At 34.0% G+C, this 13,832-nt stretch overlaps 1 protein-coding gene across 7 annotated transcripts in view; it reads right to left on the bottom strand.

The window, feature by feature from the left end:
• The window catches only part of Vti1a (vesicle transport through interaction with t-SNAREs 1A), a 343,349-nt gene that overhangs the window by 237,203 nt on the left and 92,314 nt on the right, over positions 1-13,832 (bottom strand). The gene's annotated exons all lie outside the window — the stretch shown is intronic.

The raw sequence follows: 13,832 nt of genomic DNA, 5'->3' as shown, positions 1-13,832 counted from the left end.
AGGAAAAAAGACTTTACAGATAGGCAAGTAGAATTTCAAAGTATGAGTTCTCTTGGGTTCTATTAGCTTCATACATGAGAGCAATATCCCTCAATGTTCAGGTGCTTCAAAAGCACCTGAAGTTACTGCTTTGGAAAGACAATGCCTGAGCCACAGTTCCGGAGAGCCTAACCTGGTCCATTAGTGTTGGGACACAAGAAGACTCATTTTTAGTAAGTACTCAGGTGGTGTGGATGGAAGGTTTTGTCTACTTTCAGAATTATGTGCTTAGCAACAGTATGTCATGACATTCCCAAGTTTACCCTGGACACATGCTGTGCTTGTCCATGTCATTCCCATTTAAACACATCTATCTACCTGCAGCACTAAATAACAATGCTTTGGGAGTTGGCTCCACAGAGGGATCAAAACTCCATCCCATCTCTATCTTTTCGAGTGATGTTCCAATTTAACTTTCAGTTCTATTTTCTATACAAGAAGCCATTTGAGATAACTGAACACATCTTTAGTATGCAATAATGTAAAAAAGTAAAGGATTTGACTACATATGGCCCTTCCTTGAGACTGGTAATTTAACCTCTCGGCACCTTGGTATTCTTATTTTTTAAGTGGGAACAATAGCACCTACCCACTAGGATAATTGTGAAGATCAAATGAAGTGAATGCCTGGATCACAGGAGGTAACAGATGGCTGTCCCCTTCTCAACAAATCTATTTGGGTTTCTAGAAAGCATATAATTAACTTATTTGAGATTTATCTCTTGAGTGGGTCTATTCCATGACAGAGAAGCACAAAGATAAAGAGGTGGTGGAAGGAAAGTTGTAGAAAGCAGGAGGAAAAGCATGAAGCCTTGAAAATCTCCAAGTAGGTAAAATATGACCATTAAATGAATTTCAAAGCAAGAACATAAAATGGTACCTGGTAATTTTTAGCTTTGGGGATAAAATTATATAAGATAAAATTGGGGATCTTATTTAGAACTTTCCAACCTTTCAAAGGAGATTTATTTGCTAAACACTTCTCTGGGAGCACAGCTACACAAGGCAGCTGATATAAAAAGCAGTTCCATCACATCTTGGTGCAAGTCCTCCCAGGACTTGTCATTTGGTGCTTATATTTGAAACCACATACCTTCTTCCTCCTCTGTCCATTGTATCTTAAGATGTATAGCATAGTTCTCTGATACCCAATTTCAGCTGCTCTGAAAGAGCAATGATATATCACCTTGGGCTTCAAAATGGATTTTGAGTATGTTACATAACCTTATTTTAAGTGAGATGATCAAAAAGATAATTGCCCAAAAAGTGAAAATCTTTTTAGCCACTTTAAGACACAGTAACATATAAAGACCAATCCTGTTCTGCCTCTGTAGATGTGTGTCCTAAGTACTAATTCTTCGTACTCCTCTTCGATTAAAATGGTCCTTTCTACAGAGTTCCAGATAATTTAAGAGAGATGTAGACTACCATACCCTCGAGAATAACTTGCTATAAATCAATGGTGACTGGTGGATTTGGACAGGTCACCAATATAGCACTTGCTGAGAACCCCAAATCATACCACACAGGTACTCTACAAATAAGAACCTAATGATGTCAATTATCCCAGTTGGCAGATTCCCAATCCAAAGCAATCACACTGCTAATGCTCTGATATCATTATGAGCTATCAGAAAAAAGACTTGACTACATAAAATATACTAAGAACAAATACATATTAGCCTAATGCTATAAATTTCAAATCACCTTGTTAATTCTGACTTATTCTTCTTCATAAAATTAAGATGATACAACTGTAAGCAATAATAAATCTTCACATCACAGTAGTCTTTGTAATGAAAAATAGAACTGCCATACACTTATGTGAATTTATAAAATGGTAAAAACTACACCCCTAACAAACCACACTTTATAAAGTAAATTATATTATGGCATCTGATATAAATATTATAAGCTATAAAAGGGTGTTTTGCCAAAAAAAAAAAAAAAAGCTATACTACAGAGAACAGAATTTCATTAGTTCCAAATAAGTTTTTAAATGACAAACTTAGATTGTAAGTAAGGACTGTCAGCATAAGGACAAGGTAGCCCCAGGATAACAGTTGGGGAAGACCTCCCCAACACATAACTGGTTGATGTCCTTTGTATAAACTGCTCCCTGAAGATTCACATATATAGCAATGGCGTGTTCACGAGGTGGTGTTTATGAGCAGAAGCGAGGGAGGACCTGTGTGCTGGAATCCAAGTGAAGGCACACTTGCCAACAACACCAGTGCCTCAGGAACTTCTGCCATTGGTTAATTGTAAATCTCACTCACAGATTTCTCCATTAATAGAGGAATGCTCATATTTCTCAATAAGTTATTCTAAATCAATAAGAAAACAATGATTTACACAAAGTGGATTTATGAAAAGAAATGCTTTCAGAGTGATCTGTTTTCAGAATCTGCCAATTTATAAATCACAAAGATCAAGGAATGGCATTTAATTCTACATAGAAAGTCAAATTTTCTCATATATTTAACAAAAGTATTTGATTATTCTTAAAACTTGTTTTCCTACACACAAAAGCTAAGAAATATTTGAAATGAAATGTCATTGAGTTGGGGTTGTGGCTCAGAGGTAGAGTGCTTGCCTAGCATGTGTGAGGTACTGGCTTCGATCCTCAGCACCATATAAAAATAAAATAAAGATAATTATGTATACCTATAACTAAAAAATAAATATTTAAAAGAAAAAAGGAGAAATGTAATTGAAATGTTATTTTAAATCTATTATTTTAATAAATGCTTGAGTCAAAGGGTGAAAATGCAATAAAAACATTATTGTAGATTTTTATATGTTAACTAGTCTAATTTTACTTCCAGAATTATAAGATGAAAATACAGTGTGTAACAATAGTAACAAACTAGTTCTTACCTAGATTTATTGAAGTTTCAAATCTTCCATGAGATAAGAAACAATACTCATTTCAACTTTACAAATTTCTTATACAGATAATGTTAAATGGGAGATTTTCATGTAAAATTTCTAAGTACATATTATGTCAACTGTATCTGACACTTTAAGTTATTTTACTATTTATCTTTTAAATGACATTAAATTTTAAATAATCAAAAATACTAAAATAACTTCACACTCTAATGTTATAAATTATGTTTTCTAAATGTATGTTTTTCTTATACATTTATTGCTATCTGTAGGGAATATTAAATAGTAAAAACTTAAGAGTGTCATTTTGAAAGCATTAAATTTAAAATTATAGAATATCTTACAAAGTACAAAAAAGTTTAGTATATAAAAAATGTGCTCTTTTTTGCTAAAATAAGTGTAGTAGTAAACACTTTAAAAACTGATAGTCCTCTTCATTTCCATTTCCTCTACATTTCCATTTCCAGGCACTTACTATAGGCAGCACAAGAAACATTTCCTCGACTAGTGGCTCAATGGCGCAGCCTATGTGTAGAAAAGTATAATACAATGTCAAATGATGTGGAAAAACTTCCAGTCCTGTAAATAACGGCTTAAAAATACAATTGTGAAAAATAATCATGAAACAATTTAGTTTCTACTGCATTGTGACTTTCCTGCTGTCTGTACAACCATTTAAAATAAAATTAAATACAAATAAAACATAAATTTAAAAAGTCTTTTTCACCAAACATGAGGCATTATAGCTTTCGATTGGTTTTAAATGGCCTTGGAGTAAATTTTAAATCTTTCTGTTTCCTCCACTGCCAAAAACCCTGAAGAAGCACAGTGTTTTGTGGCTGAATTAATATTTTCAATAGTTGTCTTCTGTCAAGTTAATACATGGCATTGGATATATAATTTCTATAAAATAATCTTTCTGGAAAAATACCAAGTACAGGCCATACTACAAATTCTAAATTGGAAAAATCATTATAATTTAACAACTGTGTTAGGTTGATTAAGTAGGGGCCCACTGTACAGGTGACAGGTATGCTGAATAAAACCTGCTCTGCTTCCTCATGTCTGAATTGATAAATACATGAACCTCCATAAACTTCTTCCATCTATACACACTCTTCATCAGTATAGAGGGGGAGCTGTTTCACTTCAAGGCAGCATAGAAGATCATCTCCCACAATTTTTTGAACATTAACATACAATGAGGTTATATAAATATGTAAGCATGTATATATATTTAAAATTTTATACTGGCCCATTTTCTCAAAAAAATTGAGAAAAATTCATGGACTCTTATAAAATGTGAATTAAAAATAAGTGAAAAAATTTGTTTCAGATGTGCAACAAAAACCACCATTCCACTGTATACAATTCACTTTGCTGTTATTTTTTGTAATCGTCCCTTTAAAAAGCCAGCCAACATACAGGGAAGACCTTTCTGCACACCCCAACTTTCCTCCCTTCATGCAGAGCTGGCTACTAATTCTAACAGAGAGGAGAACTGTGTTCAAAATTTACACTCATTCCTCTTCTCCATTATTAAAAAAAGGGTGACCCTGTAAATTTACTCAAGCTGTTTCAACACAGAAGAAGTGCAGTAACTCAGATGGCCTCTATTGCAAATCGGGTGCAATCAGAAAAACGGCCTTAGTGACGCTACAACTTACCGTTTCAGCTTCTCAATATGAGATTTTTAAAAAAATGTACTTCAGTCACACAGTAGAGGTCTGATCAACCTGACACTGACCACAGAAAAATAAACTCTCAATGAACACAAGCACAACGTGCTGAAAAATTATTTCTGTTTGGTTCACTATTACTTCATCTTTCTATTGCTTGTGGTATAAAGAAATCAACACAATGTGGGCCAAAATTAAAACAAAAGTCACTCAAATGTTTATTTTTCTCTGTCATTTCCAAATGACTTGATTCAAAAAGCTCTTTTCATTCCATAAAAGTTGTAGTTGCAATTTTTTTCTTCTCTCTGAAGTTCAGGTTTGTTGATTGAAAGAAACTCACAGACTATTTTCAGAATGAAATTGGGATTTTTTCCACTCACTGTTACTTCATGAACCATAGAAGTTTTACAATTCTCTACGTTTACAATGAACATTGATGTCTCTTGCTTTAAAATCACATTCTAAATGTTGTGTCAATTGACAAAGATCAAATATTGTGAGCAATGAAGTGCTTACCTTACACCTAGCCCACGAAAAAGAAATCTTATTATACAAACCTACTCATAGATATTCTCATGTAGAGTCCATGCCAAGGGATCATTCAGCTTTGAAATAGAGAAACATATATCCTAAGAATAACCCCATGGAACAAATTAAAATTAAATTTGCCAGTGATTTCTACTCCAGTAATTTCTCAACTTAATTGTGTAAAAATATATTGCTGCTAATTTGACGTTAATAAATTAAGACCATTAGAGACAGTCTTTCATTGTTGGCCTTCAACAATTGTCAATGACACTATTTTCTGTTTGCATTTCCTGGAGCGTGTTAATGTATCTTTGTTTAGGCCCACAAGTCGAATGGTCAATGTAAACACAGTCAATGAAACACCAGGTCTGGAAAGCAACTCTACTGAGAGGACCTATGGAAAGACCATTTGGTCTACTGCCAAGTATGCAATAAGGCTACAGCCCTGAAAGGCTACTTAAAAATTTTTTCATACGATGAATGAATTACTCTTTAAAATTCTCAAAATGCTTTGTTTTGCATACACAGTCTATCAAGGAAGAAGGTGGTCTGCAAGATGAACTCAGTACCATGTGGGTTATAGTCTTTGTTTGCAGTCTTAACTGGGGATTGTACCTTAGCTACCGTAGTTCAAGCGTAAAAATACTTTGTCTGTAATACTATATACTGTTGCCAGTGACCCTCTAAATCCTTGAACCAACTGTGTCTTCTGGTGTCACAGAAGATAATGCCAATTTATTGCAATGTGTGGCTTTTTTAACTGATTAAAATTAAGCCGTAAGCACGTGACAATGGAATTAGCACATTTAGAGGGTCTGTTTTCCCACATCCCATTTTGTGCTGGGGCGGCTGGTCCCTGCAACTCTACGCGGGTGCAATTTTAATGACTTTGCTGGGTTTTGATGTTCTTATGAAAAAAGCACGGCTTGGTGTTTGTGGAGAAGGTAGATATGGGGGCTGAAGAGCTGTGATTGGGAACACAGTGACATCGTTTCTGTTTTCCGATAGGATCGGTGTCATTTTCCTCTCAGCGATAAGACGCTTCCACTGACAGTGCCCGATTAGGGAAAATTTTATTATAAAATTCACTTTTATTGAATGAGGATAGAGTGATAAACAGTTCAGCCTCAGGGAAGGAATAGGAACAGATTTTCCCCCTTTTCAAATTCCACCTTTTCCCTCCTTCTCTCTTCCTCTCCTTTAGAAAGATGATTGTGGTTTAGTTATTATTAATGGTATAAAAGAACTCTCACAACATGTGATTGCTATGATAAAACTATTTGAATTAAGAGACACTTAGATATGTTATAAAAGAAAATCTATTTATATGCATATATATATATATATATATATATATATATATTAATGCATGCACACACAAAACGCAACCCCACATGCAGACAGACACACACAAAGTCACACACACACATTTTCTATAAAAGATAATATTGCTTTCTAAACCCTTTCATTTCTGGAAGTTATAGATAGGAAAGTATGACACTAAAAGAAAATCAAACTTAAGTAATATGGATTCAATTACCTTAAATATATTAACATTTCATATCTTCAGAAATAAGCATTTGCCAAGCAGAACTTGAAGGTAAACATAAAAAAAAAACCCAAACCCAGAATTGTGGCCCCCTGATTTGAATGCTTCAAGGAAAAATATGGATTGTTTTAACATAATAAGGCATCACTGCTTCTGAATTTTGGTAGTTTAATAATGATACTTCAAACCTCAGTATAGTAAGTTGTGTCTGGAGATGAGAATATTTAGTGGTGTTGGAAAATTCTACTACATTACAGAGAGAGTTCAATGGTAGATTTCTAAATTTTTGGAGGGTACACGTTGATGATAAAACCAACTCAGAAAAAATATTTCGCTATTGATGGAAAACCATTCTGAGGGGAAAATAAGAAAGAGGAGTCTTTAGTTTGTAAGTCTTCTATATATGTTTCTAGGGTCTCCTTAAATTCTCTCTATAAAGACTTTTTTCCAGAATGGTTTTTCAAATGCTGGTTCTAAGAACATCTATCTTGGCATACAATTCATCTATATTACTTCTAATGGAATTTTTTAGATACCTATCATCAGTGAATCATGTTAAAATAACTTATTTCCATTTGAGATGAACTTCTAAATTTAAAACAAAGTAACCAAAATTCCAAAAATCAATGTGATGAACTGATGATACTATAACTTAATGTTGATTAATTTAAGTATCGGTTATTATCCTTGCAAACAACTGAGTATAAATGGTAATATGCTTCACTCATGAGATGATAAAGTGGAAAACAGAGGTTCACACACTGACAAAGCCACCATCAGCAAAGGTCTTTCCTCCAACCACTTCTCCCCATGGCCTTTGTTTCAGGATTTCAGCAAGATAACATTATCATACAGCAACTTCATTTTCACTATTAATTTCATAGCCTAAAAACAATTACGAAGATAAACTTCTGAAACTATAATTAGTAAACAGTGAAGAAGAAACAAAAGCTCAACAACTGAAGTATGCAGTAAATTAAACAGGGAATCCAGACTCATTATTGTCTTAGAATCCTTACCTCCAAATGCTTATTAGTGAGTATGCACCAGCTGCCTGGTGGACTAGCTTAAGTATTCTTTTCATAATTATAACTCTGCTGAGTAAGATGTAATTGACTTTAAAACAACAACAATATTTTTAGAGAATTTCTTGAATGCATTAAGAATTTCAACACAATAAGGAAAGATAAATCAAAATTCTAAAATGTCACAAAGCCACAATATATCTTCATAAAGGTGGTCTGGGAAACAACTATAATTATTGTAATGTTAAAGGTTAGTGGGAAACTTTTTGAAATAAGCACTTTTTATCTACAGAAATAGCTGCCTATTTCTTTCAATCATGTAACAAAATGTCCCTCAGGTAGCTTACATTCTTTTGGAGAAGACAGGCAAAAAAATGAGCCATGGATTATCAATGAGGGAGGGGCCTTGATAAGATGGGAAGAGAAGCCAGCTTTAGATAAGAATGGTCACCTCTGAAAGATAACATTAAGCTAGAAACCTGAACACTGAGAAGGATCTGGGCCAGTTCCTTACTCAAAACAAACAAACAAACAAACAAAAAAATCCAAACCAACCAACCAAACAAACAAAAACACATTGTGTATGTATCTACATAGCTTTTTAAAAAGATATTTCTGGAAAGTTGCATCCTTTTACTAATTAAAAAAATGATTAGAATATTAAAGATTTTCTTGCTATTTAGATAACAAGTCCAGTTATAAAATACCTCCAAGCAAAGAACCCTAGTAGAAAATCTCTCTATATTAAAGTACACCTATTACGAAGCATCTCTGAACCTAAACTTTCCAACAACTCAGAAGGCCTTTCAAGGTCAAACACCCAATGGACCAGAGTCATTGCTGCAGTTGTCCCTGTTTTGTCCATGAGAATTACAAGGGACAAACTGGATGGTACCATATCATGTGTCCTAAAAGCAGGACACAATCACACACATGTGTGTGTCCACCCTGGCTAATCAGCACAGTATAAAATGGAACACCTTTTCTAGTTCAGAAAACATTATTAGCCATAAAGAAATAAATAAATATACCCGCGGAACGGGGAAAAAAGAAAATATTACTGTCTACCTCTCCATAAAGTTTTGTTTTTCTCATAGGACATATCCTGAAGGCATACTCCAAATCTGGGGAGCACTTATACCTTTCTTTCCTGTCACAAGCAGCACCTAGAAAAGCTGTGTGCATCTGTGTGGACAGAATTAACTTGTACTGGAGTGAGCACCAGTCTTCTAAGAGGACTACCTGATTGGTCAGTGGAAAATGGATGAAGAGAGCAGGGAAGAATAACTGATGAAGAGATCATCCAGTGGGAAACGGGGCTGAGCAGGACTGCAACACTGGGGGTGCACATAGGGTGAGGGAAGAAGAGGAAGGCCCCTTTCTGTGGTTGCATTTGAAGTGGGAAGGAGGCCTGCAGTGAGCAAACTTCAGATGTGAAGAACAAAAGGCCAGGTTTTCCCTTACACCATCGCTCTACCTTTTTCTCAATACTGATGAGATGATGAGGTCTCAAGCTGAAGCCCTACAGAATTATATTTTGACAGTCCACATTTATTAGTCAGGTTTATCTTCCAGATATACAAGGCAAGGCATTCATTATTGTGCATAAAACAATATTGTGAAGTAATGTTACCAATCTGTACCTGGGGAACATTTAGAAGTATCGCTCATTTATTATTCAATCAGTGTATATCTGTAAAACAAATATATATGTCCATAGAAAATCTTGAATCACTTAACAAAATAAAAAATTATGGTCAGTAATCATTAATATAGCTTAAATCAATTTACACATTTTTTTTCCTATTTTTTAAAAGGAATAATTTGGAGGACGGTAGTTCCTAAGCTGATGGTGGATCTGAGGTTGCCAGTTACGGGAGCACTTAAGCGCCCATTGGCACAGCAAGATTCAAAGCCCTGGTAGGCTTCAAAGAAACACTTTTTTTTCTTCTTCTAGAACTCTTTGCTTTCTAGTAAAGCTGCAACCACAATGTTCTCTCTCTTAATGCCACCATAAAAAATCAAAACACTTTAAAACAAATTGATGTACTCTTTAATACAGTCATCACATCATCACAGGACCCTTGCACCCTGCATGGTGACAACCGTAGGGATGCATACCACACATCTCTGTCTTTGTTGCCTGCTTCAATGCTTAAAGAAAAATTGAGAGTGTGTGTGTCTCTCAATTGAGATATGGGCACCTTTGATTGACAAGACCTAATCAGCTTATCTCTACACTAATAAAGTTGGGGCCTGTGGTGCTGGTCTATGCCCAGCACCAAGTGAACTTTTACTAGCCAAAGCCTCACGGGCCAGGTCGCAGGCTTTGCTTCTCTAAACTGGTTCAGGTAAATTCTTAATGGGCTATTTTCATCCTGATAAACCTCCATAGTCTTCATTCATGATGGCCTTAGAGGCGATTTAGCTGGATGAATTGCCTAAAGTAATGGTTACACAATAAGTCTATGGTAAGTATTCATGCACACTGAATCAATAAGCTATCTTTTCTAACTTCTCTGAATGAAGTAAAAAGTAACTTCTGAAATATTATTTTTCCTTTTAAGTGACTATTTATTAAAGAGGATGGCTTTTTAAAAAAAATAAAGAATGACAGGATCTTCTCTTATTAGGATAAAATAGATCCTTTTATTAATTTTTGCTGTATAATACTATCAGATTTTAACTCCAAGACTGACATAGCTATATACTGTGGCTCTGCTGTCTTCACTACTCTGGCACTTACTTGTACTAGACATGCACTGAATATACCCTGATTGATTGACTGACTGACTGATTGATGGGAATAAAGAACACAAGGCCAGGAAACACACAGGAGTGAAGCTGGCAATGAGGGTGGGGGTGTAGATAAATACATGCACATTTTCTTTTTCAACTTGATTGGAAGGAGGCCCTTTCAAACCATGGACCATCCATCTAATTCAAGAATAATGTCTTTGTTCTTATCTGTAATTGCTATGTAAAGACTAAACTCAAGAGCTGAGATCTGAATAAAATTATTGAAGTATCAAATGCTTCTTCAACCACATGATGGAACCCTGCAATAGATGGAACCCTCCCTATGCATGTGCCAGAATGAGAGTGAAATACACAGTGGACATTTTGATCTTCCCTTTCATATGCAGTTATCTAAAGAGAGATAGACTGACTGGATAAAGCAAGCTTTATAGAAAGAACTCCAGTAGTAGAGAAAGTTTTTGAAATGATAACAATTGTCCAAGTATGAATGAGTACATATAAGTATATATACAATTTGTACCTCCCACCATATATAAATGGTCCTTAAAACTATTCAGTAAAGCTGCTTTCAAACTGCAATATACTTTATGTACTATAATCACTTGCATAAAATGAGGCTATTTTAAACACATTCCAAAATGAAGTTTTCTACAGATTATAGGAAACCTTCAGCAATATTTTTCATTCCCATTGTAGTCTTCATGCTGTAATTGCTTTATATAAAATCCACTCCAGCCTTATCACTCAATATTATCTTTACTGCTGAACATCGGAAGATAATTTTGCAATAAAATTTAATTTACAGAGCTTATTTTCCACTAATCTCCTAGCAGAGAAAAAAATGAAACATGCCAAGGTACACACTCCAAGCTATGACCCTAAACGTGTTTTTTTTATTTCTGGAATAGCAAGACCCCCAAATATATCAATTTTTTCATACTGAAATGTTGACATATTTTAATTGTCAAAACTTTATATCCCAGAAGAGAAAGTAAAATAGGCTATTAAGAACATGTATAAAGGGGCTGGAGATGTGGCTCAGCGGTAGCGTGCTTGCCTGGCATGCGTGCGGCCCGGGTTCGATCCTCAGCACCACATACCAACAAAGATGTTGTGTCCGCCGAGAACTAAAAAATAAATATTAAAAATTCTCTCTCTCTCCTCTCTCTCACTCTCTCCTCTCTCACTCTCTCTTAAAAAAAAAAAAAAAAAAGAACATGTATAAAAATAAGACTCTTCAGGTGATAAGGGTCTCTTGGGGAAAGCTTTTGTTCTGCAAGATAAGAAAGAAATTAATACAAAATATGGTTCCAGTGAAGGTATTTTATTCAAACTACTAGTATGGTCAATAATATATGAGATTTTAAAATAAAAATTTTAAACCAGTAACCATAATTAGGGACTAAACATTGAGATTCATTTTTCTATGTAAAATGACAAAGTCAGGTTTGCCATCCCTAAGCCTCATTCAGATTTCAAACTTTAAATTTTAAATATAACCAATGTCATGCAAACTTTGGAAGAGTAAATGAATAGTAGAAGGTCTATTTCTAAAGGCATTTGTTTCTGTTGGTCATTTATGTCCTAGAAAGCATTGATCTCTTGGAAAAAAAGGTGGCCTTTTTTAAAGACTGAGGTCTCCATGACAATTAACTTGTATCACAAATTAAAGTAAAATTTGTGATGAAAATGAAATAGTGTCATTTTTGCAATCGTGCAAAAATACTAAAAAGAATTCCCATGAAAACTCAAATTCTTTATTAAAATGGTTATACAATTTCATAAAAATGAACAACCATTAATGGATTGAGACATTTAATGCTTTATGCCTGGACTGAATGAGACCACTACTCTCTCAATCAGATTTAAATCACTCTGACTCTTTTTCAAAGTTACATCATAACAAGGCCAAACTGATTCTGAATCATTTATGAGGTTTTTGGAGTTGAAATATCAGAGTCATATATGTGCAGAAGTATTGTTCTGACATTTGAATTTCAGCAACAGGCAATTCTGAGACATTTCAAGTTATGCAAAACTTGACATTTCCACGTTAATGTACAAACAATAATGATGTGAAAAGCCACTTCTCTACCAATACTTTAAAACTTAAACACTTAGTAAAACTTGAGAAGCACAGGCTTCTAGGATTTGGAACCACACAAGAAGTCCTCACCTAAAAAGCTTTCAATGTTCATCCATGTGAACAGTGTGTGCTACACATTCCTCTACTTGGATCTTTTTCATTTACACACAAGAAAAGCAAAACCTTATGAACCCCTTTCAGACCACAACTTTCCAATTTAACTTTCTTTTAATTTCTTATATGCAATGTAAAATTATTCCTGCCATGAGTTATTATTTAAAATTGTTTTTCGAATGTTAATTGCTACATCAAATAAAATACAATTAAGTATACTTCACATTCCTGAATAGCTTTTCAGACAGATGTACTTTTCTAAGAATCTTTACAAAATAAATCCTTCATGAATGACTACCCTAAACAATGATTATGTCCTTAAATATCAAAAATTAAATGTTGATCCAGACATGATGTTCTCTAGCAGGAACAGGAAACACTTTTTTGTTGTTGTTGTTGTTGTTAAGGCTGAAATAAGTAGGGTAATAATGAAGAACAAAATGTCTAACATTTTCAAGCTGCAAATTAACAAGCAGATATTGACTTTTCTTTGAGGTCAATAAAGCTCTTTATTGATCTAAAAAGTTAATACCAACTAAGGTCAATATAAGATCTCAGGTGTCAACAAATCTGTATTGGAACATCACTTCCTTTCACATACAAATATTGCTGAAATGGGTACAAATGTGTTTGGATAAATCAGAAAATCATCATTATGAAGACAGAACACTCCAAAGATATAGGTCAACAAGTTAAAGACAGAGTGCTTTAAAAATCTGTTGCTATAGAATTTTTGAGACATTGACCTTTAGATATAAATCCTACTATTACAATCTAGGAAGTTAAAGAGAAACAAAAATAATTGATATTGACATATGAAATCTCATGCATGCATGCATGTCTGTATAGGTGTATTTGAGAAACTATGATCTGAAATAATTTTTCTAGGATAAATTTTTGGCACTATTAAACATAAAGTTCTTTTTTTAACTGTAAAATTAAACAGTAAGATTTTAGAAAATCCAGAAGAAGAAAAATTACCTATAATCCCATTATTCTTATATAATAATTTCTATTATTATACTAGGTCTATTATGCTTTTCTAGATTTAAAAAAGGAAAAACATTAACTGTCATTCTTCTGTTAAGTAAAATATTCTATTTCTTTCTGCACACCTTGAACATGAATGTTGGGACTTGTGTCCCTATATACATCCAAAA

This window comes from Urocitellus parryii, chromosome 5, assembly GCF_045843805.1.
Source record: "Urocitellus parryii isolate mUroPar1 chromosome 5, mUroPar1.hap1, whole genome shotgun sequence".
NCBI lineage: Eukaryota > Metazoa > Chordata > Mammalia > Rodentia > Sciuridae > Urocitellus > Urocitellus parryii.
This window is presented reverse-complemented; position numbering and strand designations above follow the sequence as displayed.